The sequence below is a fragment of the Furipterus horrens genome, unplaced genomic scaffold (genome assembly GCF_987537825.1).
Source record: "Furipterus horrens unplaced genomic scaffold, mFurHor1.1.pri manual_scaffold_6, whole genome shotgun sequence".
Lineage (NCBI taxonomy): Eukaryota > Metazoa > Chordata > Mammalia > Chiroptera > Furipteridae > Furipterus > Furipterus horrens.
In genome coordinates, this window is record NW_028327176.1 from 79,727,654 (window position 1) to 79,755,644 (window position 27,991).

General features: G+C 35.6%; 1 pseudogene; it reads left to right on the forward strand.

The window, feature by feature from the left end:
* Positions 1–10,405: 10,405 nt before the first annotated feature.
* LOC150006598 (S100P-binding protein pseudogene) lies at positions 10,406–11,490 on the forward strand (annotated as a pseudogene).
* The last annotated feature ends 16,501 nt before the right edge of the window (positions 11,491–27,991 follow it).

Here is a 27,991-nt window from a genome sequence, read left to right on the forward strand (position 1 = left end):
TCACAAACTAGAATTGTAATCCAGGGTACAAGAAAAGTTCTGAAGCTAAATTAAAGATTTTTGTTTTAAGCCATAATCTCTGATGAAAAGCTTCAGTCAAACCACCTCAAGTAAGGGAAGGCAGCATTAGGTGTTCTGAAGTGCTTCCCAAGGTAGAAAAGAAGGTGCATGAACTGCGAATATCATTGCTGTCCTTTAGTTTTCTTCCTTGGTGACCCTTTACTACATTTACAGCCTCTTAATAGTGTCTATATACAGATGACCAAATGGTTAGCAGAACTAAGGTATACCTATTCTATTCATTTAACTTGTTTGAAATCTTTATTAAGATGCTTCACATATAAACAGTTTGAGGGACTCAGAGGTGTAAGTCCATTATAGCAAATGAACAACAAATAACACCCTAATTAGTTAAATAGTTAATTAAACAATTACTTTGTATGGACCATTGTGATTTCTTTCACATTTGACTTTGGTGTCCAGGCTGCAATCTTCATTTTATTCTCTACCCAAACACAAATGATCATTTCTGGGTCACAGTTTTTTCTTTAAACTTCAAAATAGGTTTAAGATCAGGGACTTATTGTGTTACTGTATCAAGTGAACAAATACATTCCACATTCTTATGGTAGTGCCTGACATAGAACAAAGACTGAATAAGTGTGAGCAATTATGATTATCATCACATACAATATATTCCCCATTGAGAAAATCATTAATTGATGTATTATGCAGTTCTATTTAATGACAAAATATGTCAGTTAAAGAAAACTTGTTTTTAAAAAATATTAGAAGGAATTTAAACCCTTCAAAAACATAATTCCAAGTAAAAGCTGACAACCATATTGCTGTATTGCCAAGATACATATGTGACCTCATACATTTAGCATCATTTTAAAGTGTTCTTTAAATATGTGAAAATGAAGCTTGTCAAAAAATAATTCCAGCATTTCACATTAGAATAAATTTCATATGATAACAACATTGCATCTTTTCATTATTAATAAGATTGCTATACTCTTTCAAACTGTGTTGTATTCAGCTTAATATTTTTGTCTTCTGCCGCACATAACTCTCCATAATTTGATTGAGTTGCCTTTCATAAATGATCTGTAATTTTTCTAAATTAATCTATTTTATGCAAACAAATGACACAATGATTCTTTGAAAATTCTGATACCATAAGTAATTTTCCACTTAATCTTTTGTTTTCAATCACTGACTGACCAGATATTTTATTTAAAATGATTCATTTAATAAGTCAGGTCACAGTTTCTATTGTCCATTGCACTGACATGCTTACATTTAAAATTGATAAATGTATCAATGACTATAATATGGAACTTTTACATTATAGTCTTCCTTAACTACTCCTACATGTTCATAGAATTTTCTTCTACTTCTTTTATAAAACACAAATGGAAGGGACAGAACATCTGTAGGAAAATCTTCTAGTTTCTTGAAATCTAAACCCTCTTTTGAACAAAATTGTGCTGCTCTCACAACGCTTTGCTTTCCCTGATTTTCCCCATTTATCTTGTTTCTGTTCATTTACAAGTTCTTTTGCTTAATTAGTCTTCCGAGATCCTACCTCAAAGCTCAGAGCTGCAAATAAAGAAAGACAAGAAATAGAATGAGTGGGCAAGACTGCTAAGAATGTCTTCAGTTATAATTGAGTTTGGAGGAGAGTTTTTGAACTACCCTGTAGTGACAGAGATCAGAAAACAAAGGTGTCTTAATTATTATTATTTATCTAGGAATAATTTTATACCTTCACCTTTACTTTCTTCTTGTATTGGTTTTCTTATTAATTAAATCCACTGTGATTTTGCACATTCCCTCTTATAATATTTTTTCTTTCAGTATCTTCTATTTGATATATAAAAAGTACAATATTCATATGTAAAATCAATTGATGCTGGACCATGAAAAAGGATCAAAATTTGAGCAGCATTTGTAATATCATGATAGCCCCTGGAAAAGGATCTCCCAATAGCAAACATCACCAAGCCAAAAGCAAAAATTTAGTGGCAAAGTAAGAAGGCAATTTTTATATGTAAACCTTATTAACACTGCTAATTTTTGAGAGCCATGCAATAGATATTTTATACTCTTGTTTCAGGCTGCTTTCTACCCACCACTAAAATCTTCAAAGACTCTGCAAGTCAGACTATTCTTTTTTTTTTTTTTTTTTTTTTTTTTTAAGATAGTCCAATATGAAAATAGCACAGTTCTTGGAAAAGCATCAAGAATTGGAATGATCAGTATTTTTCCATTCTTCAAACCTCATTACATTCATATTCCTTTCTCAGGAGGTTTAATTTATCATGGTATATATTAGAATGCTTATATGTGCTTTTTCACAGACCATATAAGTGATCTTATTGATATTGAACACTACCTGTAAAGCATATCAAGACACAATTCCAGCTTGATAAAATAAAGCCTGTATCAGGATAGAAGAAAACCTCAGTTCAAAGATGCCTGAACATCAACTCCTCCACAAAAACAGTATACTATTAGAGAGAAAATATCTTTTCTAAAGGGAATCCTTTATTTTATGTTATATTAAGACTATTACTATTACAGGTTTCCTGCAGTTCCTTCATAGGTCATTAAATATTCAGTATTGGGTGGAAACATTGTTAGAAAGTATTTCTGCTAAAAATGTTTACTTTTTCAGAAAATTCATTGTTAACATGCAATGACTAGGTTAATTAAATCTTTTTAGTGTCCATCAGCAAGTGTCTAGCATAATGTTACAACAATGCATACAAGGGATGAAGTGGTTATGCATCATGGGGACAAAAAATACTGACTAACACTAGATAGGAAACCATAGGGTAGTCAATTTTTCCTGAGACATGAAATCTTCAATAAGCCATACTCATCCTGAAAGTGCTTAGTGTCCTGGCAGGTGTTTAGTAAATAGTTATTGGATGACTCTGGGCCTTCTTATGAGGAAGTCTAAAACCATTTTTATCACCATGAGGCAGTTTAGGGAGAGATGGCATCAGAGAAAGGCTACATAGAAGACAGAGACCCTTAAGTAAACATATATGGCTGACTTTTGCAAAATGTATGTAAGAATAAGAAAAAAACCTTCAGTTTTGAGAAAGGAACACACAGAATCCAGGCAGGCACATTGTATATGGAGACCTCACCTCAAGTCAATGGGAGAAAGTGAACCTAAGGATCTTAAAGTTTAATAAACAAATATATCTAATGGTGCCATGTGCTATGCTAGGGGTAGGGTTCTACATAATTCTAGCAAAAGCCCAAACATAATCAAATGACCATTTTAATAGTAATTATCATGGCACAGAGATATTTGTTGAATAGCACAGGAATACCACCAAAAGTTGTGATGGAACCTAAAAGGACAAGGACTGACATACTTTACTTGACTGCACTTAGCTAAGAATTTCAAGAATAATTTACAGAAAAGTGATTAGGCATGAATCTCAAGAAAGCAATAGCTGTAAGTTGAAGTTTAACATCTCTATAATTATGCTTACTATAATTAACAGGAAAGTGATTTTATTTTGTAGTGTGAATTCCATCCATTTCAAATAAAAATTTTGTCATTATATTAGGCTCCATTAAAAAATCTCTTTCTAGTATTTTTATAGATAACTACCTGAATGAGATTTACACTAACTTATACTTTCAGAAAGTATCTTGGTACCCAGAGTATTCAAATCACATATAAAGGGATGATGAAATGTAATAGTTAGAATTATGGACTTCAGAAACAGACTATAGGGATTCAAATGGTGGCTCTATTACTTACAAAATGGGCAATGTGGGTCAGTTTAATTAGATCCTCTATTTATGTGTTTCTTCCTCAGTAAAATGGGGGAAACAGTAAATTCACAAGGCTTTTAAGAGTACTAAGTGTGTTACTACATGAAAACCTAGAACAAGGCTTGATGCCTAGTGCTCAGTGAATATAGATTATTTTTTTATTATGACTGTAGGACACACTTATAAAATTGTGCCCCAATAGGTCATAGCCCTGCTGACCTGTGTGAAGCACTGAGCAATGGATATATAATACACCAATGGGAATAAAGTTTTCCATTATTTTGTGGGTCTTATGAAATCAAACTATACTGAGTACATGTCAAGAAATGGGTAGAAATGTCACCTATCTATAACTTTAAAAAATAGCACTTTCAACATTGTTTCAAATGAATTTTCTATTTTGAGTTAATCTTTTGAAACTTTTGTATGTATTCAGAATCCAGGGCAGGTAGTACTGGTGACTCAACCTGAGTTTCTGGTAAACCTCAATATAAATTACATTTCAAACCCAGCATAAGTAATTCATATATTAACTTGGTGGTCATGGAGATGGGAATCACTCAGATAACTAAGCAATCTTATGGAGTCAGATAACCTTTCAGGCAGCCACAAATTTAAAGACTTGTTCAACTAACTTAATTCAAAGACAAGAAAACAGATGTAGAAAGAAAAATAAAAAATGATTGATGTAAAGTCATCTAGTGGGTTAATGCAGAAGTGAAAACAGAAAGAAGCTGAATAGAGATTCTTTACACCACCTCAAAATGCCATTAATTATTCTTTCATATGATTGTCACATTCTTCCATTAAAAGTACTTCAATGGGAAATTTGATAAGTATAAGATTTTTATGAAATCTTTTATTAGTTGTTATTCACCTAGTCACAATAAAATCATCTTGATACAATGACCATTCTGATTCAGATTAAGAAGAGAATGTAAATTTTAAATGTAAACATATACCTAGATTTTAACAATGTGATTTTTGTTAACCTCACATTTATTATAGTATTTAAAAATATGATTCATTTCCCTGGCCAGGTGGCTCAGTTGGTTGGAACATTGTCCCATACATCAAAAGGTTGTGGGTTAAATTCCTGGTCAGGACACATGCCTAGGTTGCAGGCTCAGTCCTAGGTTGGGGCGCATATGAGAGGCAACTGATAGCTATTTCTCCCTCACATCTCCCTCTACCGCTCTCTCTCTCTCTCTCTCTCTCTCTCTCTCTATCTCTCTCTCTGTCTGTCTGTCTCTTTCTTTCTCTCTCTCTCTCTCTCTTCTCTCTCTCCCTCTCTCCTCTCTCTCTCTCTGTCTCTAAAATAAATGAATATATCCACCTCTGGTGAGGAATAGAAATATATATGTTTCATTCAATCTAATAAAAAAGAATAGGTGGTTGCTTTCTAATAAATTCAAACCAATATGTAAATGGTAGCAGGAAATCCAAATCACACTGAATTATGATTGTGCATTAATCTTAGTTAGTTTGGCTTTATACAGTGTACTAGACATGATCATTTTGTAAAATAATGACAAATGCTTACATCTGACCTGTGACTTACACTTTGTAAAAACATGCACAATTAGGGATACAGTTATGCAATTTTTCAGCTGCATTTATCTAGCCATGTGTATGGACTTCATGTTAACCTCATTTTTCTCTACGTTGAAATTTATTTTTATCCAGATCATTTTTATTAATTGTATAAAAGTAAACCTTAGACTCAGTTTCATACATTTTATGTGTTACATACTCATTTTGTGTTTAGAAACATATGCACCCTATTGCAGAGAAAAACAGTATGTTATTCTTATTTACTGTTATGGGTTCATTTGTTTCCTTAAACAGGAGAGAAAAATGATAGAAAACAAAATAATTAAGAATTTTGGCATGTACTCTAGAGCATTATTATATACAACATGGGTATTTCTTATAGGCCACGTACTCTCCAGCTTTAAAGTTCCCACCAGTAGAGGTTTAAAAAGCTCATCCAAAAAGATATTTAATGTGAGATTGAGTTAGTTTTTCCTTTTATATTTGGGTGATAACACCAGAACATTTACTTGAATCTGCTGTATAAGGCAATTTGCTTTCTTCTCTTCTAGATTTTATGGAGCACCAGCATTGACTATTTAGGTAAATTTTAACAAGTCCAAGGTACCTGAGAAGCATCTTCTATTCTATTGTTCATTACATAGGGAAAAAAAAAGCATGATAAAATAGTTGTTAGTGTCCTGGACTATGTGGCTATCTTTTTCTTCATTTCTTTCACTCCAGATAATGCTCAGACTGACCTGGTTGAGACATTTTTATTTCTATGCCTTGCTCGTGTGAGGAAACTCAGTCAAGTTCAGAACAATAAAGATTTTCTTGGCTCCTTCATATATATGTAGTAGTGATTTTGCACACTGTGAACTATTTAGAATCTCTACACTGTTTTTATAAAAATCAAAAACTCACAGGAAGGCAATATTTTTTATTAGGTTTATAATACATATCTTGTTCTATATATAAAATTAAATATTTAGGCTAGTTTAGGCTAAATTTTCAAAACCACTTCCTCAAATATCCACTTCATTTGCTGTAATATATATGATTATATAATAGATTTGTACATTTTCATGGAGATGGTGTTTACGGATTTATAATATGATGTTTCATTAATGTACACATATTAAAAATTACATGTAAAAGGACTTCCAATTTCCATACAGATCTTTAAAAATTTGAAAGTCATCACTTGCATCATCACAAGAAGGAAAATGCAGAACTAATTTTACATCTCTAAGTTATCAAGAAACAAAGTTCACAGGGCGATCTATGACCCTGAAGACTGGAGAGAGAGAGCAGGATAAATAGAATCACAATTTATGGGGAGCAGAAGCCAAAAACTGTGCTGAAAGTAGCAGCTCCTAGAAACACTGAAAGGGTAATTGACTAAGTGCCCAAAACTAAGTGTAGACTAGCTTGAGAGATAAAAAAGGCTGGGGCCCCAAACTTATAAGGGATCATATGCTTTCTTAAAATTTACTTCTATGAGTAAATTTTTTTATTTTGAGTGAACATCAAAGAAAAATTCCCTGATGATTTCTACAGGAGAAAAAGAAGAGTAACCATTTCAAAATATACTCAGAGCCTTCTGTTCTCCTTAAGAAAGGCCTGGACTGTATCATCTGGGGCTAACAGACTTGAGTTATACCAGAGACTAACTAGCCTGGGAAAGAGGAAATACCCAATTCCTAACCCCCTCTAGCCTTTTTGTCTCATATGAGGATGAAAAAACTGAAGAACACTTGTGAAGTTCACAACTAAAACAGAAGCTCACTAAAATATTGAGATCTAATCATAGGACCACAAAATATTCTCCCTCCCCCATACCTCAACACCACAGAAACAGGACTCCTGTATAATAACAGAATTACAGCTGAAGACACTGCATGTCTCACATCTTACTTAAAAAGTCTTTAGGGAAACACTAGGCAGCAAGAATCACAAAAATAAAAACACCAGAGGATTTTAAACTCTTAATACCTAGAGCTATAGTAAGCAGCAAACACAGTTCAACTCTTAGATAAATACATAAAACCTCACACTAAATGCTTGTTTAACTCAGTTCTTTTTACCCACTATATTATGCCCGGCTTTCACAAAAAAATTGCAAGGTATGCTGAAAGGTGAAAGAGTACAACCTGAAGAGACAAAGCAACATTAGAAAATATTTAGATATGGATGCTGGAATTATAATACCAGGAATTTAAAACAATTGTGATTAATAAGCTAAGGGTTCTAATAGAAAAACAAAGAGTAACGTGCAAGAATAGTTGGATAATATATACAGGAGATGAAATATATTAAGAAAAAAATCAAAGTGAAATTCTAGAAATAAAAAATCACAAACAGAAATAAAGAATCTCTCCTGAAAAGCCCATTAGTACAAATAGGCATAACTAAGGGGGAAAAAATCAGTGAGCTTAAAGGTATGTCAACACAAAGTTTCCAGACAAAAAAGCAAAGCAACAAAAATAAAAGGAAACAGTACCTAAGAATTGTGGGGCAACTACAAAAGGTATAACATATGTGTAATAGTAATACCAGTAAAAAAGAGAGAGAGAGAAAAGACAGAAGTATTTTAAGTAATAAAGGGTGAGAATTTTCCACAGTTAGCGACAGATACTAAACCACATATTCAGGAAACTGCAAGAATGTAAACTTGATAAATACCAAATTTTTTATACCTTAGGCATATCTCATCCAAACTGCAACAATAATAATAATAATCTTGAAAGAAAATGGAGGAAAAACTTCACCTACAAAGAGTTGAGAATTACAACATATTAAATATGTGTAAAGAAAAAAAGCCACCAAACTAAAATTTGTATCCAGCAAAACTATCATTCAAAAATGAAGAGAAATAAAAATTTCTGAGATTCACAAAAAATGCACATATTTTTTGACAGCAGACTTACCTTGCAATAAATATTAAAAGACATTCTACAGAATAAAGAAAAATGATATAGGTTAGAAAATAAGATCTTTTGGATTAGCCAAAATGTTCATTTTTTTTCCATGTAAGGTGGCTCTATTAATGCTTAGTTGTCTCTAACTTCATTTGAAACAACTTTGTTAGATTGTATTGTGAAACTATCATATCAGTGTGCATTTAAGAAACATCAAAATTGGTGAATGTTTGTGTAGTCCTTTCAACCCTGCAGGTATCACGGTAAAAAAAATTACAACATGTGTTGCATGTATCATACATTTATTATTAGTATACGCTGAAATATGGAAAATATTTAAATGCTGCAAATTTATATTTATTACATTTGTATAATAAAATACATGGTTTTTATTTATTTTCAGTTATAATCTAGAAATTATTAAACAAAGAAATATAAAAACACAAAGGATAAAAATTTTTATTTTCAAATAATGAAAATATGAGTATTGCTAAGAAATATAACCAAAAAACCTTTTATATTAATTATCAGAATCTTCAATAGTTGGCTTTGCAAAATGTTTGTAATAGTCATCACAAAAAATATTGCTATGCTCAATGCATAAAAACTTTTCACAATACTTGCAAAAACAGTTTGATAAGTGACTCCAGTAGCATTCACTAAAGTTCTCCATCATCTTTTGGATTATCAAATCAATGTATTTTTCCAGCCATTTTCAATGGTAAATGAAAAAAAAATCACAACACTAACTCTGAAGTTTGTGGAAAAGAAACTACACCAACACTGACCTGGAGTTTGCAGGGCCTCTCAGATACAATTTACTATAGTATATCATACACCCTTACAAAAAACACATGTTATAAGCAAACTGACAGCTAAACGTTATGGCTTAACATTAGTCATGTACAAATGCACAGCCAGTCATAACTTCGAAAACTATGTACACAATATATGTAACAATATTTAAGAAAAGAGTTTGTACCTCTCAGATCAGCTGCAGCCTCTACGGGGTTCATATTGAAGATGGAAGAAAATAAGCAACATTTTCAGAACATTATGCTTTATTAGTTCAAGAAAGGTAAAACTGCAAATGAAATGCAAAAAAAAATTTGTGCAGTGTCTGCAGAAGGTGCTGTGACTTATTGAATGTGTCAAAAGTAGTTTGTGAAGTTTCATGCTGGAGATTTCTCTCTGGATAATGCTCCATGATCAGAGAGAAAAGTTGAAGTTGATAACAGTCAAATCAAGATGTTTCTGATAAAAATTAAAGTTTTACCATGTGGGAGATAGCCAATATACACAAATATCCAAATCAAGCATTGAAAATCATTTGCATCAGCTTGGGTATGTTAATCACTTTAATGCTGGGGTCCACATAAGTTAAGTGCAAAAAAACAAACAAACAAACATATAGACAGTATTTCTGCATGTGATTCTCTACTTAAATGCAGTGAAAATCTTCCGTTTTTAAAACAAATTGTGGTGGGTGATAAAAATGAATACTTTACAATAATGTGGAACAGAAGGGATCATGGGGCAAGCAAAATGAATCACCACCAACCATCCAAAGGCCAGTCTTCATTCATAGGTGATGTTGTATATAGGAGAGATTGGGAGTCCTCTATTATAAGCTACTTCTGTGAAACCAACTGATTAATTCTAACAAGTACTGTTCCCAGTTAAAAGAATTGAAAGCAGCACTCAATGAAAAGTTTCTGGAATTAGTCAACAGAAGTGCATAATCTTCCATCACGATAATGCAAGACCACATGTTTCTTTGATAACCAGGCAAAAACTGTTACAGCTTGGCTGGGAAGTTCTGATCCATCCACTGTATTCACCAGCCATTGCACCTTCATATTTCCATTTATTTTGGTCTTTACAAAATTATCTTAATGGAAAAATTTTCAGTTCTCTGGAAGACTGCAAAAGGCATCTGGAACAGTTCTTTGCTCAAAAAGATAAAGTTTTGAGAAGATGGAATTATGAAGTTGCTTTAAAGATGGCAGAAGGTAGTGAAACAGAATGAATATGTTGTTCAATGAACTAACTGGCTAACACAAAACATAAATAAAAGCATTCAAGAAAGAGTAAATGAGGACGTCTTTCGTCCAGGCTTTGGTCCGGCTTCCTGAGATATAATGTGCTCACTAGTGCCCTCCAGGGGTTCCTTGTATGAGGATGCATTGGACGATGCCTTGCTGGACCCAAGTGAAGGAGAAGAAGATGATGGCCTTATCAGTGTCACAGAGGAAGAGGAGGAGGAGTTATTGAAGTCAGATGAGGAGGAAGAGAAGTTATTGAAGGCAGATGAGGATGAGGAAAATTTATTTGATAGCTGTGGACCAGTAGCTGAGACCCCTAGTCTCTCTGAATTACCTCAGCTAAGTACATCAGTTGGTCAGGAACCAACTCCTACAAAACCATTAAACAGACCCTTAGCACCAGAAAAGAATCATGTAAAATTAACAGTTGTTGCACCATTTAATCCAACAGTTTGTGATGCTGTGCTTGATAAGGACAAGAGTGATACATCCAAAGATGTTGAAAGACCCTCCTCCCTTGGAGAACAGATGGGAGATGATGGCCTTAGCCCAAATAAAAGCAAAATTTGCACTAATTCTGAAGATATTATTCCCAATAACTCTGCCTGGGATGGGCCCCTGCTCCCTTCTCCTTCAAATAATAACTTTCAACAAACTGTCCCTGATAAAAGTATGCCTGATAGTAAGAAACCTACACTTTTATGCTCTCAGATCTTGAACCATTCAGGGACTCCTCATACAGGGTCATCCTGGAAAAATGGATCACATAAATCAAGTTGTGAAATGAGGTTTCCAGTTGTTTCCAGTTCATCAAACAAAGATATTCTTGACAAGGATTCTGGGAAGCCGAAAGTTCCTGAGAGAATAGGCAGTCATTCCAGTTCTGGAAGCCAAAACAAGGACCACTGTTCCGACATTTTCACAGTAAGATCTAGAATGGAAGAAGCAAACTTATGTCAGGAGTGTCTTTGCTCATATAAAAGGTTCAGGGGACTCTAACCAAGATGCCTTAGTGGAACTGTATTCTTTGATGGATCAAGTTCATCCTATGCATAACCATTTGCACCCTTCGGACCTCACTATTCGAAACCCAGTTTCAACAGAAACCTCTGGAAAGATACAGTCTGACTGAGTGGGTTGACAGGCGTAAGTGAAGTCACCAGCGGTTCCAGAGTCTCTAAGATAGATATCCAGTACAAGTTCATTTGTCTCATTCCATCGGCAGTGGAAGGCCTTGTCCAGGGTCCTGTCCATAACAGCAACTCATCTGCTGCTGCTGTTCTGTGCTTTACAGATTTTGAATTTTATTTTTCACCATATTTTTATTTAAAGAACTTGTCACCTTTTGGAAATGCCCATTACTGACTTGAATTTTTTGTATAGAGTTCATGTGTGTGTGTGTGCATTTAAGCAGTGTTTAGTTGATAATAGTTTTTATTTTTTTCTTTAAATTGAAGGTGGCCACCTCCTGAAAGCCAACATTAAGCCAAAACAATCTGGCTCGAGCAAAACACCCACTACAGTGCAGAAGTAAAGTTTACTGATGTCCAAAAGAAATAATCTTTTAATCTCTAAGGAAGAGATTCTTTATCAGGCTGCAAGCTAGTGTTCATTATTGCTCATGACATAAGTGGGTATAAGTCACTTTTAATGACTCCTCTTATATTTTTTATTTGAATCTAAATACCTGTCAACATTTTAAAGTTGGTAATCCAAGATATTTGAAGTAGGATAGGGCAGGACAAAAGTCCCATTGAAAGGACAAATTGAAAGTGTAAATCTTTTTTATTTATTTTTTTTGTAACTATATCTGTTTTTATTTTTTGGCTTTTATTTTATTCATCAAATTTACTTTGCATAGTAGTGTTTGCAAATCTTATACATCTTAACTGACAGAAGACTGCTGACTAACCCATACTGATTTGTGGTCTTGTTGCTGCTTTCTCTGCCTTCCTTCAAGTATTTTCCTCTTATCTCATTGACCACTGTGCTCTAGGGTTTGACTGGCATATTCCTGTTAAACATGGATATGCCGCTTAAGAACAGTCTCCCTACTCTCTTTATTGAAGAGCTGCTGACCTAATGTCTTGACTTCAGGACAGGCCAGAAAGCCAGTGCTATTGAGGTGTCAGCTGGTCTTCAGATTCGTCTGCTGAATGCTGCTTTAAGTATGAGGTCATGTGTTAGTAAACCTCCCTCCTATGGGAGAGACTTTGGAGAGGCACTCCTGTCTCCATTGTTAGTCAACAAAATGTGCCTTTAGACCTGGATGTTTTCTACTCATTTGGTCAAACCTCTGAAATGTAACATGCTGTTTGGTGAGATGTTACATATTTCTATAAAGGGTTGAATTAAGAGACCTTAAAAGTGGATTCTAGAGAAGGCCCATACTGAAAAGCTAGTGCTTGAGGGGACAGGATTAGGAGAAAAGGACTTCTGCCCCCACAGAAACTCCACCGTCCTTCCCCAGCAAGTTTCACAAAACGGCTAATGTGGGTCTAATAAAGTTGTGATGAAGCACTCATTAGCTGACCTTAGGGTTGGGTGCTCTAATCCAAGCTGGCAGACTTTGTGCAGCCATCGTAATGCCTGCCTTAACAGTTTGCTGTTCTTTCTTCACAGACAGCTCTAGACATCTTTTGGGGGATTTTGCAGTCCAGCATTCATGCTGTTCACTTTCTGTAACTGTTGCCCACAGTTGCTGCAGTGCAGCCTGTGCCATTGGGTTGCCTTCCTCTGTGGTTTTGCTGTGTCATCAGCCCCGTCTTTGTATGTGAGAACCCATTTTAAACATCCCTCCCTGCTTTAGAAACTGACTCGGGAAAAGCTTGGTCATTCAAGCAACCAATAAATTTAGATGGATGCCCCAAGTATTTACTGTTTTTTCCAGTTAAAGAATCTCTATTTCTTGGACATTTGGTTTAATTCTGAGATCAAAATGCTAAAAAGTTCTGTTAAAAGGCAAGAGTCAAATCTACTTTTTCAGTTGTCATTTACTACATCAGTCACTTCTCCAGGTTCCCCTAACTTAGACTGAGAGAGTGAGACAAGGAAATATCTGCCTTTGGAACCAAAGCATAGCTAAATTAATTATAGCTGGAATAGCTTGCATTGCAGCTGTCCAGTTCCCCACAGATAACCCAGGGAGTGAAGGGACAGTGTTTTGCTTTGGCAAAAATGTAAGATGCATGTTTCTGCCTTCTTTGTACAAAAAGGTTTGAGACTGAATGTATTATGGGAGCATCGCCTTTGCCAAATCAAATGAATGACAGGGCAGCTATAAAATGTGACAATCATATTTCCTCTTTGCTTAAGTGATTGTTTTTCCAAAGCTTTAGCAGCTTAATTAAATCTGCTGGACTGGAGGAGGAGAGAACTTTTCTCGAACAGTTAAAATGATATTCTTTAAGGAGAAAAAACAAAGCCAAAGAAAACTCACTATCAGGCATTCTTGCCTTAAAGGTGGTTGTGGGTAAAATCTGGAGTTTTAATGTTTTAAAGATGCATTTCTCATATTTGGTGTTAGCCTCTAAGTCTAGTATTTCATGTGGAATTCTTGCTGTATTTTATGTTATGTACATTTAACTGCCTACCTAGCTTCCTTCATCCATGAAGACATTTTCACCACAGGGGTATTGATAAAGCAGAGTAAGAATGTGCTGTTTGTATGGTTTATCTGTTGTTTTGCCTCAAATGCAGGCCCTGCTTTACTTGAGTTGTTGTCAGGATCAGTTATGGAACAAGTTTTGTGCCTCCTCTTTATCATGTTTTTTCCCTTGTAGCAGTTGTGTTTAATGTCATTAAAAAGAAATAAAATTAAAATAAAGAGTAAATGAAAGTAAAATAAAATATATTTTTTTCTTATTTTAAACTATTTAAAAGGTAGCAGTATGTTCAAAATAAAAATAGCAGCAATGTAGTGGGTGTTATAGCTTATGGATACATGAAATGAATGACAGGAATATTATCAGGAATGGCTGGGAGATGTTGGTAATATTCTAAGTTACCTGCACTATCAGTGAAGCAGTACAGTGTTATTTAAAAGGAGACATAAACTAAGTATAAATGTATATCATGAATTCTTGGGCAACCACTAAAAAAGTTTTAAATAAATGTAATTTATATTCTAAATAAAAAAAGAAAAATAAATATTATAAAATAATAAAAAACAGATAAGGCAAACAAGTGGAAAAAAAGAGAGAAAAGAAACAAAGAATGAGGACAAAAAACAGTAAACAGTTACAAAGTGGTAGATAATAATTCAACTATATCAATAATCACTTTAAATATGAATGGTCTAAATACATAGATTAAAAACAGAGATTATCAGAGTGCATTAAAAGAAAAAAAGAGCCAATTATATGTTACCTCTAAGAAATTAATGTTACACGGAGATTTTTCAAATAGAGACTTTATAGTGTGACTTTTAAGAGGTGGACTAAAGGTAAAAAATGGAGTCTAATATATCATACTAACAATAATCAAAATAGAACTGGAGTAACTATATTAATTTCAAACAAAATCAGTTTCAGAGCAAGAAACATTATTAGTGGTAAAAAGGGGCATTTCATAATTAAAAAGAAGATATAACAATTCTTAATGTGAAGATGCCCAAAGCATCAAAATATGTAAGGCAAATACTGATAGGGATGTAAGGAGAAATAGACAAATCTTCTATTATATTTGGAGAGATAATCAGTAATTAATAGATTCAGCAAGCAGAAAATCCACTAGTGTATAATTGAACTGAAAAGCACCATTAATCAACAATGTCTAGTTGACATCTGTAGGATACTTTATTTTTTTAATCCTCACCTGAGAATCTTTATTGATTTACAGAGCGAGGAAGAGATTACACACACACACACACACACACACATATATATATAAAACATTGGCATGAGAGATAAACATTGATTGGTCATCTCCTATACCGGCCCCTGACTAGGGATAAAACCTGCAACTTAGGCAGGTGCCCTGACTGGGAATCCAACTGCAGTCTTTTGGTGTACTCGAGGACAGAGGATGCTTCAACTGAGTATAACATTCTTCTCAAGTTCACATGGACTATCTGCCAATATTTACTATATTCTGACCATAAAGCATGCCTTAAAACATTAAAAAGATAAAACTTATGCAACATATGATCTTAGACCATAACAGAATTAAACTAAAAATCAGTAACAGAAAGACAGCTAGAAAAATCCCAAAATATTTGGTGATTACATAGCACCATTCTAAATGACATGTGACAAAAGAAATCTCAAGGAATATATTACTTACAAAATTTCTGGAATGCAATGAAAAAAGTGTTTAGAGGGAAATTTATAGCATCACAAGTATATATTACAAAAAAAAAGTAAAATAAATAATATAACTAAATTTCCACCTTAGAAAACTAGAAGAGGAGCAAATTAAATATAAACTAAACAGAAGAAAACAAATAGTAAAAGTTAGAGCAGAAATCAATGAAATTGAAAACAGAAATCAATTTCAAAAATTAATGAAACCAAAAACTGTTTCCTTCTCAACCTGGTTAAGAAGTAGAGACAGCCTCATAAAAAGCAGGCTGACAACTTGGGGGGTGGGGGGTAAGAAAGCATGTTGGTGGGTGGAGGAATCCAGCAAAAGAGAAAAAGGACTCATGGGCAGAGAAAACAGTGTGATAATTCAGGGAGGGGCAGTGAGCAGGGGAGCTGGAAGAGGGTATAAGGGGAATAAATGGTAATGGAAAAAAGAAAACTTTTTAATGAAACAATCTTTAAAAATCTAAATAAATAAACTAACAACAATTATCATACTTAATAGTGAAATATGAACAATTTTTCCTTCAGGTTTAATACAAGTCAAGGGTATTCTCTTCCACCACTTCTGTTCAACATTATGCTGGAGGTTTTAGCTAACACAATAAGACAGGAGAAGGAAATAATAGGTATGCCGATTGGAAAGGAAGAAATAAAACCGTCTTTCTTCATAGATGGCATGATTGCCCATGGAGAAAACATTGAATTGTGTCAATCTACAAGTCTGACATGGAAAAGTCAATTGTCTTCCTGTATACCAGCAATGAAGAATTAAAATTTAAAATTAAAAACATGTCATTTACAATAGTATCCAAAAAATGAAACAAGCTGTAAATCTATCAAAATATGTACAAGATCTACATAAGAAAAACTATAAAACTCTGGAAAAAAAGTAATCAAAGATTATCTAAATAAATCAAGAGATAATTTCCTGAGCAAGAAAACTTAGTATTATTAAGCTGCCAGTTCTTCCCAAATTGATCTGTAGATTCAGCACAATCCCAGCCAAAATTGCAGCAAGTTATATTGTGTAGACTGACAAACTAATTCTGAAGTTTACACTAAAAAAAGTAAAAGAATGTAAAACAAAATGTTGAAAAGGAACAAATCAAAGGACTGACACTATCCAAATTTAATTATTACTGTATACTACAATAATCATGATAGTGCAGTATTGCGGGGGAAAAAGACAAATAAATCAATGCAGCAGAATAGAGAGTTTATAAGTAGACCAGTACAATTACAATGAGCTGATCTTTGACAAAGGAGCAAAAGCAATTTTCAATAAGTAGTGTTGGAACAATTGGACAGACACATGCCAAAGACTTAATTTAGAAACAAATTTTACACTTTTTGACAAAAATTAATATAAATAGAGTATAAACTTAAATATCTAATGAAAACTAATACAATTTAAAAAAGATAACATAAGAAAAAATCTAGGTATCCTGGAGTTAGGAATTAGTTTTTAAACACAACACAAAAAGCATAAGCATGACAAAAATAATTCATAATTTGGACTTCACTAAAATTAAAAAATTCTGTGCTGTAAAAGTAACTCATAAGGGAGAGAAAAGATAACCCACTTAATGGGAACATATATTAACAAAACATGTATTTGATAAAGGACCTATATTATTTTTTTCTTTTTTAATTTTTATTTTTGGTTTTTCAATTACAGTTGTCCAAATTTCCCCGTTTCTCTCCCCCACTCAGCCCACCCCTTCTCCCAAAATCATATCGCTCCCCGTTGTCCGTGTCCATGAGTCATTTATACATGTTCTTTGACTAAACCCTTTCCTTACTTATCCCCCTTCTCTCCCTCCCTCCTCCCCCTATTGACTGCTATTCTGCTCTTTGTTCTATTTAGTTCGTTTGTTTGTGTTGTTCTTTACTTTCCTGCATTACGTGATATCATATGGTATTTTTCTTTCTTTGCCTGGCTTATTTCACTAAGCATTATTCTCTCTAGTTCCATCCATGTTGTTGCAAATGGCAGGAGTTCCTTCTTTCTTTCTGCTCATAGTATTCCATTGTGTAAATGTACCATAGTTTTTTGATCCACTCATCTACAGATGGGCACTTAGGTTGTTTCCAGCACTTAGCTATTGTAAACAGTGCTGCAATGAACATAGGTGTGCATAAGTTCTTTTGAATTGGCGTTTCAAGATTTTTCAGGTATAATCCTAGTAATGGAATCGCTGGTTCAAAAGGCAGTTCCATTTTTAATTTTTTGAGATAATTCAGTACTGTTTTCCATAGTGGCTGCACTAGTCTGCATTCCCACCAACAGTGCAGTAGGGTTCCCGTTTCTCCACATCCTCACCAGCACTTGTTGTTTGTTGATTTGTTGATGATGGCCATTCTGACTGGTGTAAAATGGTATCTCATTGTGGTTTTTATTTGCATCTCCCTGATGGCTAATGATGATGAGCACTTTTTCATGTGTCTATGGACCTTCTGTATGTCCTCTTTGGGGAAGTGTTTGTTCAGGTCCTTTGCCCATTTTTTAATTGGGTTGTTTGTTTTCTTGATGTTGAGTTGTATAAGCTCTTTATATATTTTGGAAATCAGTCCCCTGTCTGTGATGTAATTGGCAAATATGTTTTCCCACATGGTTGGTTTCCTTTTCATCTTGCTGATGTCTTCTTTTGCTGAGCAGAACCTCTTTAGTTTGATGTAATCCCATTTCTTTATTTTTTTCTTTATTTCTCTTGCTTTAGGAGATGTATCCGAGAAGATATTGTTACATGAGATATCAGAAATTTTCTTGCCTATATTGTCCTCTAGGACTTTTATGGTGTCATGGCTTACATTTAAGTCTTTGATCCATCTTGAGTTTTATTATCGTGTGTGGTGTAAGATGGTGGTCTAGTTTCATTTTTTTGCAAGTCCCTATCCAGTTCTCCCAGCACCATTTGTTAAAGAGGCTCTTCTCACTCCATTTTATGTTCCTTCCTCCTTTATCAAATAATAGTTGACCATAGAGGCCTGGGTTTATTTTTGGACTCTCTATTCTGTTCCACTGATCTATATGTCTGTTCTTATGCCAGTACCAGACTGTTTTGATCACAGTGGCTTTGTAGTATTGTTTGATATCTGGTGTTGTGATTCCTCCTGCTGAGTTCCTCTGTCTTAAGATTGCTTTGGCTATTCGGGGTCTTTTTTGGTTCCATATGAATTTATGGAGTATTTGTTCTAGGTCTGTGAAATATGTTGCTGGTATTTTAATAGGGATTGCATTGAATCTGTAAATTGCTTTGAGTAGCATGGCCATTTTGATGATGTTGGTTCTTCCCATCCAAGAACATGTTATTTGCTTCCATTTATTTGTATCTTCCTTAATTTCTTTCTTCAATGTTATATAATTTACAGAGTACAGGTCTTTTATCACTTTGGTTAAGTTTACTCCTAGGTATTTTTCTTGTTGCTATAGTAAATGGTATTTTCTTTTTGTCTCTGTCTCTGATATTTTATTGTTGGTGTACAGAAATGCCTTAGATTTCTGTATATTTATTTTGTACTCTGCTATTTTGACAAACTTACTTATTATATTGAGTAGTCTTTCAGTGGAAATTATAGGGTTTTCTAGGTATACTATCATGTCATCTGCATATAATGACAGTTTAACTTCTCTGTTCCTAATTTGGATGCCTTTTATTTCTTTTTCTTGTCTGATTGCTGTGGCTAGGACTTCCAACACTATGTTAAAAAGGAGTGGAGAGAGTGGACAACCTTGTCTAGTTCCTGAATTCAGGGGGAATTCTTTTAGTTTTTGTCCATTGAGTATGATGTTGGCCTCAGGCTTCTCATATATAGCCTTGATTATGTTAAGGTATGATCCCTCTATTGCCATTTTGCTGAGTGTTTTCATCATAAATGGGTGTTGTGCGTTATCAAATGCTTTTTCTGCATCTATTGATATGATCATGTGATTTTTGTCTTTCATTTAGTTTATGTGGTGTATTACGTTTATTGATTTGCAAATATTAAACCATCCTTGCATCCCTGGGATGAATCCCACTTGATCGTGATGTATAATCTTTTTGATGTATTGCTGAATCCTGTTTGCCAATATTTTACTGAGAATTTTAGCATCTATGTTCATCAGTGATATTGGCCTGTAGTTTTCTTTCTTTGTTGTGTCTTGACCTGGTTTGGGGATTAGGGTAATACTGGCTTCATAGAAAGAGTTTGGGATTTTTCCCTTTTCTTGAATTTTTCGGAATAGTTTAAGGAGGATAGGAGTTAGTTCTTCCCTAAATGTCTTGTAAAATTCGCCTGTGAAGCCATCCAGTCCAGGACTTTTGCGTGCAGGGAGATTTTTGATTACTGTTTCAATTTCCTTCTTTGTTATTGGTCGGTTGAAACTTTCCACTTCTTCTTGATTCAGTTTTGGAAGGTTGTATGCTTCTAGAAATTTCTCCATTTCTTCTAGGTTGTGAAATTTCTTGCCATACAGTTGTTTGTAGTAATTTCATACTATCATTTGTATTTCTGAGGTATCAGTCGTGATTTCTCCTCTTTCATTTCTGATTTTGTTTATTTGGGTCTTCTCTCTTTTTTTCTTGATGAGCCTGGCTAGAGGCTTGTCAATTTTGTTTATGTTTTCAAAGAAGTAGCTCCTAGTTTTGTTGATCTTTTGGATTGTTTGTTTAGTCTCTATGTCATTTAATTCTGCTCTGATCTTGATAATTTCCTTCCTTCTTCTTCCCCTAGGCTTTGTTTGTTGTTGTTCTAGTTCTTGTAGCTTTATGGTTAGGTTTTTTATTTGAGATTCTTCTATCCTTTTCAGATATGCCTGTATTGCTATGAACTTCCCTCTTAGGGCTCCTTTTGCTGTGTCCCATAGGTTTTGGGTTGTTGTGTGTTCATTATCATTAGTTTCTAGAAATTTCTTGATTTCTTCTTTGATGTCATTGTTAACCCATTCATTATTTAATAGCATGTTATTCATTCTCCATGAGTTTGGGTGTCTTTGATTTTTTTCTCTGAGGTTGATTTTAGTTTCAAGGCATTGTGGTCTGAAAAGATGCTTGATATAATTTCAATTTTCTTGATTTTGTTGAGGCTTGTTTTGTGTCTTATCATGTGGTCTATTTTTGAAAATGTCCCATTTGCCTTTGCAAAAAATGTATATTTTGCTCCTTTGGGGTGGAAAGTTCTATATATATCAGTTAAGTCCATGTGGTTTAGTGTGTTGTTCAATGCCTGTATATCCTTGGTGTTTCTTTGCTTCGATGATCTGTCTATTGTTTATAATGGAGTGTTGAAGTCCCCTACTATGTGTGTGTTGTTGTTGATATCCTTCTTGTGGTCTTCTAGAATTTGCTTTATGTATTTGGGTGCTCCTATGTTGGATGCATATATGTTTATCAATGTTATATCTTCTTGATGAATTGTTCCTTTAAGTATTATGAAATGTCCTTCTTTGTCTCTTTTTATTGCCCTTGCTTTGAAATTCGTTTTGTCTGACATTAGGACTGCTACCCCAGCTTTTTTTTTTTTTTTCTGGTCCGTTTGCTTGGAATATTTTTTTTATATCCCTTTACTTTCAGTCTGTGTAAATCTTTTGTTTTGAGGTGTGTTTCTTGTAGACAGCAAATATGTGGGTCCTGTTTTCTTATCCATTCCGTTACCCTATATCTTTTAATTGGAGCATTTAATCCATTTACATTTAAGGTTATTATTGACATGTATTTATTCATTTCCCTTTGTACCTCTGTTCCTCTCCTCGTTTTTATTTTTTTTTTTTCTTCTCTCTTTTTTTCTTAGAACACTCCCTTTTACATCTCTTGCAATGCTGGTTTGCTGGAGATGTATTCTTTTAGTCTTCTTTTGTCTGAGAAACTCCTTATTTCACCTTCTATTTTGAATGAGAGCCTTGCTGGGTAGAGTATTCTTGGTTGTAGGCCTTTGTTTTTCATTGCTTGAAATATTTTCGACCATTCCCTTCTGGCTTGTAATGTTTCTGTTGAGAAATCGGTCAGTAGCCTTATTGGAGCTCCCTTGTATGTTATTTGCTGTTTTTCTCTTGTTGCTTTTAGGATTCTCTCATTGTCTTGGAATGTTGCCATTTTAATTATGATGTTCCTTGGAGTAGGTTTTGGGGGGTTCCTCTTCATTGGAACTCTCTGTGCTTCCTGAACTTGTATAACTTTTTCTCTCATCAGGCTCGGAAAATTTTCTGTCACTATTTCTCCTATCAGTTTTTCAATTCCATGCTCCTTTTCTTCTCTCTCTCTTATTCCAATGATCCTGATATTATTTCTTCTCATGCTATCCTGTAATTCCCTCACATCTTGTCCATATTTTTTCAATCTTTTTCATTTTGCTGTATTGTCTGGAAATTTTTCTCTAAATTATCTTCTAACTCACTAATCCAATCCTCTGCTTCATTTAGTCTGCTTTTGACTGATTCTACTGTGTTTTTCAGTTCAGAGATTGAATTCTTCATTTCTTCCTGGTTCTTGTTAATAGTTTCTATGTCTGTTTTTATGCTGGTGTAGTTCTCTGCAAGTTCCCTGTAATTTTCTTGGAGCTGCTGGTAACTTCCTTGGAGGCTGTCATAGTTGTTTTTGAGGTTGTCGAGTATATTGAGCTTCTTCACCACCATTGTTTTGAATTCCATGTCTGACATTTGGGCTATGTCTATTCCATCTACCTCTCTTTCTGAGGATTCCTCTTTTCTTTTTCATTGAGAGGTTATTTCTGCATCTAACCATGTTGGATTCTTCTTGTTTGTTTATATTTTGGGGGGATGTCTGCTTTGCCTTCCCACCTTTGTGGTGTGAGATTCTTTATAGGAGATCTGGGGGTTTCAGTGGTGCAGTCTCTTTGATCTCCTGAGCCTGATGTTCTTGGGTTACCCTTTATGTTGTTTGTTTATGCTGTCTGGTTATATTTCAGATGTTCTTTGGTAGGATCTTCCTTCTGTCTAGTTGATTGAGAGTCACTCTATCCACTTTGTCTTGAGTTCTTTTGTGGAGATGCTGTTAAAGACGTAAACACACAGCCCAGGCAGGAGACCCATACCCTCAAAAATATCCCCCACCCTCTATCCCACTATCGTCAGCCAATGAGCTAATATTAACATAAATTTAACAAGATTAGAGCTTTTATACTATAGGAAGAATAGATAAGAGTTGTTTTTAGGGAGAAAAAATATGATTTTTGATAGAGGGGATGATAGATTAATAATAGTTGAGACTATGTAAGACAGCAGGTAATATTTACATTGTATGTTAATAACAATAGAAGAAAAGGATGGAAAAATGCAGAATATAGTAAGAAAGTGGGATTGTATTGTATTGGGTTTATATAGTAATTATATTCTATTTATTTAGAGTGAAAGGGGAGCTAAACTAGACACACAAACAAATAAACAACGATTAAAGAGGAAGGATGAGAAGGAGAAATTATATGAAATGCATTATAGATACAGTTTGTTTTTCTTTTCTTTTTTCTTCCCCTCCTCTCCTCTCCTCCTTTTTCCTTTTTTTAAGAAAAAAAAAAAAAGGAATGTTTTTACTGAGTTCAGCCTTGGTTTGTCATCTTCTTTTTCTGCGTCCGCAGCTGGTCTAATGTGGTGGTTCAGAGGTTCTTGTTCCTTGCAGTAATGGTGTGCGCCCGCGCAGTAGCCAGCACGGTCTGCTCCCTTGCTGCCCACTGGAGCCAGCTGAGGTGCCATTGTGCACGCGCCCCTGCACACGCGGGGTGGCCGAGAGCTTGCCTGGAGCCTGCCCAGTTGCGCTGTGCTCAGGGAGCTGGTCTCTCGCCTCTCTGGGGGGAGTCCCAGACACTTGGGCACAGTGGAAGTAAGCGATTAGCGCCTATTGTAGCCGGGCCGAGGTGTTTTCCCGCTTGCGTGCCAGTGCACACATAGTGGGGCCTGAGAGCTAGCCTTAGTCATGCTGAGCCGAGCTCTAGGAGTTGGTCTCTCGCCTCTTAGGGCGGGGCCCTGGACACTTGTGCACTGTAGAAGTGAGCGTCTGTGAGTCGCTGCCACCCACTGTTCCCGTGCCGCAGCCCCTGCCTTCCTGCACCCATCTGGGCGGGCATGAGCAGAGGCAGAGCAAGTGGTCTGCGTTCCGGCCTGGGGCCTGACGCCCACTGGAGCTGGCTAGGGGTGTCTGTGCACAGTCTTCTGCGTGTTTAGTGGGCCCTCCCTGTGCCCGTTGGGGCACTGATCTTATGTTTGTTGGGGCGTGTCCAAGGGGCACCTGGACTCACGGCCCCACGCACCTGGGCCAGTGAATGAGGGCACTTCCCTATGCGCGCCCGCGCAACACAAGGGTAGGGAAGTGGACGAGTGCGCCTCTGTGCCTGCGCTACTCAAAAATGTCCTACCACCCCCAAACTTTCCACCTCTCTCTGCAGTCCACAAGAGAAAAATATAAAGGTAAATTATGTTCTCACTTGCCCGGCAGCACGCTGTCTTCTGTCCTTCAGCGCCAATGCCACTTGGTCGAGTCCTGTCTCTGCCAGTGAGCAGAGGTCCGCTCTCCTCCCGACTCCTCTCTGAGGAAGCCTGTGGTCACCAAAAAACTTTTGTGCCCTTCCAGCCGTGGCTCAGGCAGCCACTCCAGTCAGGAATCCTGTTTCGTCCCTTTTTCCTCCACTATCCTCACTAAACAGGTTGTTCCCAGATGGTTTTTCTCTAATCCAGCAGTTCCAAGGCTCGACTCCTGCCAGTGTCCAGCTGCTCACTGAGATGTTCTGTCTGCAATTAGTCCAAACTACAGATGGGTCTCGAGAGCATGAAAGCGCAGCCTCCTCTCACTCCTCCGCCATCTTCCTCTCTCTGGACATATATTCTAAATACACAAACAACTCTCAAAGTTAAAGAATAATAAAACAACCCAATTTAAAGAGGGGAATAAATTTGGATGACTCACCAAGAATATACAGATAACACACTTGGCCTAGTGGCTTAGTTGGTTGGAGCATTGTCTTGTACTCTGAAAGTTTGTGGATTCAATTTCCAATCAGGGCACATATCCCGGTTTTGAGTTCCATTCTTGGTCAGGGAGCATATGGGACACAACCCATTAATGTTGATGTTTCCCTCCCCACTCCTCTCTTCCCCTTCTCTAAAATCAATAAACCTATTCTCAGGTGGGGATTAAAAAATATATACAATAGCAAATATGTATATGAAAAGATGCTCAACATTATATGTCATTAGAGTATTGTAAAATAAATAACAAGGAGATACCACTACACAGCTATGACCATTATAGTGCTATAATCTGAAGCGTCTGTGATACCAAATGCTGGCAAAGATGTGGAGCAACAGGAACTTTTATTTATTGCAGATAGGAATGATAAGTAGTACAGGCATTTTGAAAGACGGTTCAGCAGTTTCTTAAAAAGCTAAGTATACTCTTACCATACAATCCAGCAATTACATACACCCTGATATTCATTCAAATGAGTTAAAAACATATCTACACACAAACCTGCATATTTATAGTACCCTTATTCTCAAATGTCAAGAATGGAAAGCAACTATCCTTTCAATTGAAGAATGGTAAACAAACTGTGGTAGATCCATACAAGAGAATATTATTTGTCAATAAAAATAAATGAAATAGCAAATCATAAAATAATATGGAAAAACCTTAAGTGCATATTGCTAAGCTAAAGAAGCTAATCCAAATCAATCTAACAATATGACTTTCTGAAAAAGGCAAAAATATAATCATGGATGATCTCACTTATAAGAGGAATCTAATGAATAAACTAACAAACAAAATAGAATCACAGGCATAGAAACATGAAACAGACTGAAAGTGACAAGAGGGGAGGTAAGAGGGGGGATAATGGTGGAAAGAAGGGGAAGGGACTAGACAAAAAACGTGTATGAATGACACATGGACATGAACATCAGTGGACGAATTGACATGGGAGCGGGGAGGTGTGGGTGGAGGAGGTCAAAGGGGAAAAGTTTGGGACAGATGTAATAGAATAACATTTTTAAAAATTTTAATAAAAACCAATAAATCTGATATTCATTCATTCTGTTTATTCACAGCTGGATTGTCATATGCAAATATAGAACACTTCCTATTTTCTTTGGTGGTATTGTGCAATGATTCTTCTTTTTTTTTTCTCTCTGCCTCGTCCCAAAGCCAGTGCTACATATTTTAGATTTTTGATAAGTCAGCAACCCACTTCTAGGCACCAGATTCTGTTAAAGTTATATGCTGTTCAGAGTAAATGACAGATGGTAGCTGGTCTACCAGCATCTGTTTTTATTAACTTTATTTCAGTATAACTTCTGCCCTGGAGCCCCATCAATATTAATTATATGTGCTGTTACTGTCAATGTTTTTTATAGTGATGGAGCAGGAGATTATTTTCAAGGTGACATGGATAAAGAGCAAAAGCAGAATTTCAAAACTTTAAAACAATATTTAATTTTTTTAAGTTATTTTTATTGTTTATCTATTAAAGTTGTCCCACTTTCCCCCTCACTCCCCCCCCAGCTCACCCCTTCTCCCACAGTCAATCTCCACCCCATTGTCCATGTCCATGGGTTATTTAGACTAGTTCCTTTACTAAAACCTTCCCCTACTTACCACTTCTTTCCCTCCCTTCCCTCCCCACTGATAACTTACTCTGTTCCTTGTTTACATGCCTCTGGTTCAATTTTGTTCATTTGTTTGTGTTGTTCATTAGTCTCTTGTATCAGGAGATATCATATGGTATTTTTCTTTTGTTGCCTGGCTTATTTTGCAAAGCATAATTTTCTCTAGTTTCATCCATGTTATCGCAAATGGCAGGAGTTCCTTCTTTCTTTCTGCTGAATAGTATTCCATTGTGTAAATGTACCACAGTTTCTTAATCCACTCATCTAAAGATGGGCACTTAGGCTGTTTCCAGCACTTGGCTATTGTAAATATTTCTGCTATGAATATAGGTGTGCATAAGTTTTTTTGAATTACGGTTTCAGAATTCTTTGGGTATAATCCTAGCAGTAGAATAACTGGTTAAAAAGCAGTTCCATTTTAGTTTTTCTTTTTAAGTATATTTTATTGATTATGTTGTTACAGTAGTCCCAATTATTTTTCCCTTTGTTCCCCTCCACCCAGTATCCCCCTTCCCTCCTGCAATCTCACCCCTACTTAGTTCAGGTCCACAGGTCATGCAAATAAGTTCTTTGGCTTCACCCTTTCCTATATTATTCTTAACTTCCCCTTGTCTATTTTGTACCAACCAATTATGCTCCTTAATCCCTGAAGCATTTACCCATTTCTCTCCCTTCCCGCTCCTAGATGATAAACCTCCAAATGACCCCCATACCTATGATTCTGTTCCTATTCTTGTTTGCTTAGCTGGGTTTTGTTTTTATTTCTTAGATTCAGTTGTTGCCAGTTGTGAGTTTGTTGTCTTCTTGTTCATAATTTTGATCTTCTTTTTAAAAAATAAGTCCCTTTGACATTTTATATAATAATGGCTTGGTGATGATGAGCTCCTTTAGCTTTACCTTGTCTGGGAAGCACTTCATCTGCCCTTCCATTCTAAATGATAGCTTTTCTGGATAGAGTAATCCTGGTTGCAGGTTGCTTTTCATCACATTGAATACTTCTTGAGAGTCCCTTCTTGCCTGCAAAATTTATTTTGAGAAATCAGCTGATAGTCTTATAGGCATCCCTTTGTAGGTAGCTCTCTGCTTTTCTCTTGCTGCTTTTAAGATTCTCTCTTTGTCTTTCATCTTTGGCATTTTAATTATGATGTACCTTGGTGTGGTCCTTTTTGGGTCTAGCTTCTTTGGGACTCTCTGTGCTTCCTGGACTTGTATGTCTATTTCCTTCCCCAAATTTGGGGAGTTTTCCTTCGTTACTTTCTCACATAAGCTTTTGATTTCTTGATCTTCCTCATCTCCTTCTGGCATCTGTATGGTTTGGGTGTTGGCACATTTAAAGTTGTTCCAGAGGTTCCCAAGCTGCTTCTCATTTTTTTCAATTCTTGTTTCCTCATTCTGTACTGATTGACTGGTTTTCTCTTCCTTATGTTCCAAATCATTGATTTAAACTCTGGTTTCCTTTCCTTCACCATTGGTTTTGTGTGGATTTTCCTTCGTTTCATTTAGCATAGACTTCACTTCTTCCCTTATGCATTTGCAATACATAAGCATATGTGTCAAGCCTGTGAGCATCTTTATCACCAGTATTTTGAATGATGCACCTGTTAGGCTGGCTATCTCCTTGTTTGTTAGGTTAGCTATTGCCTCATCGCTTAGTTCTTCCACTGGAACCTTGATATGTTCCCCCTTTTGGGCTATACTTCTCTGTATCCTCATCTTGACAGGCTCCTGTGTTTGTTTGCCTCTGTGTCTTAGGTAGACCTGTCGTTCCTGTTACATTGTAAAGGA